This window comes from Benincasa hispida, chromosome 12 (genome assembly GCF_009727055.1).
Source record: "Benincasa hispida cultivar B227 chromosome 12, ASM972705v1, whole genome shotgun sequence".
Taxonomy (NCBI): domain Eukaryota; kingdom Viridiplantae; phylum Streptophyta; class Magnoliopsida; order Cucurbitales; family Cucurbitaceae; genus Benincasa; species Benincasa hispida.
Window position 1 is genome coordinate 80,417,489 of NC_052360.1, and position 1,470 is coordinate 80,418,958.

General features: G+C 30.7%; 1 long non-coding RNA gene across 1 annotated transcript; it reads left to right on the forward strand.

Moving 5' to 3' along the window:
* The first annotated feature begins 392 nt into the window (after window positions 1-392).
* On the forward strand, window positions 393-1,238 carry LOC120068476. Its single transcript, XR_005479211.1, has 2 exons — window positions 393-522; window positions 954-1,238. It is a non-coding gene; the product is annotated as an uncharacterized LOC120068476 (long non-coding RNA).
* The last annotated feature ends 232 nt before the right edge of the window (window positions 1,239-1,470 follow it).

Sequence of the window (1,470 nt, forward strand, 5' to 3'; positions counted from 1 at the left end):
TTCTTCTGTATTGTAGTTCAATTCACTTAAAATTAAGATTGATTGATAAAATATATGTCGATTCAAGATGCATTTGATAATTTTTTTCTTTTGGAAATTTTTTTTTTTTTAAAAAAAAAAAAAAAAAATTAAAGAACTGGGGATTTTTGGGAGGAAGGTTTTAAGATAAGTTACATTATTTAAAACCTTAAAAAATAAGTTACAATATTTTACTATTCACAATTTTTTTTTTTTTTTTACTAGGCAGTTATTAGTTGGGCATTGCCTTGCTTCATTAGTAAGGGTTTATTATATAACAAAGAGTAGACTATCTTACTCCATAAGATAAATAAGTTCTTTTCCAGTTTTTCAATATAGTTTCTTAATTGTTAGTTTCTTCTGCCCAAACAATTAAACTTTTTCCTTCGATTATTTTATTTTATTCTTTTTTAGATTGATGAAGACATTCTTCAGGAAGTTGTAAAGATGGGATTTGACAGGAATCAGCTGGTGGAGTCTCTTGGTAACCGAATTCAAAATGAGGTGCATCATTAATTAGACTTATTGTCTTAAGAAATTTGAAATTCTTCCTTGCCAACAGTTACTGATGGTCATTGTTATTGAGAATATATTCAAGGCTACTGTTGCTTATTATTTGTTCTTGGACAACTAATTCCATGTTTCTAGTGGCTTATCTTGGAGCTGAGTTTCAGGAGACTACGGTATTCTTGTTTCTTGTCCCTACTATAAATTTCTAATCTGATAAACACATATTTCCGTTTTATACTATTAGAAAAAACTATCCAACCACCCTCCAGAATGCATTTTGCTGAAGATGTTGAGGAGCAAAAGAAAATAAGTAACCTAGTAACTGTTGGTTTCTTGCTTTTTCTATAATGATAAATGATGTAACCTAGAAACTGATGCTACCAAATATATGGAATATGATTGTACTCTTTGGTCTAATTTGGCAGTCTCGAGCTCATCCTTGTGAAATTAAGACTGAAGTTCTTAAAGCCCTACGATAGCTCAATGTGACTTGAAAGAGAATTGGACACTACAATATGAAATGTAGATGGTTACCTGGAATTTAGGGCCATCATGAAGGCATGATTAATAACCATGTGCATAGTAATCATTACTTCGTGGATGAATTGACCATCAATAAAAATGATGGCGATGTAAAATTACCAAATGTTATTAAGTGTCAAACACATGTATCTTTCTTTCTATTGGGCCATTTGAAAGAAATTTACCAATTTACCAGACTGTTCCATCTTCTCGCGTTGATTGAAATGCATTTCATATTTTTCAATATAAACTTCCATCCATTCTTGAACCCACTACACCTGTAGAGACTAAGACCTTTGATTAACACATTTCCTACGCTTGATTTATTCTCAACTTGTTTCATAAATGAGTTGTTGTTATTTTATGTTTAATACAAAAGATAATGTTCAACATGTGTCACGTCACTTTCTCGATACCAAT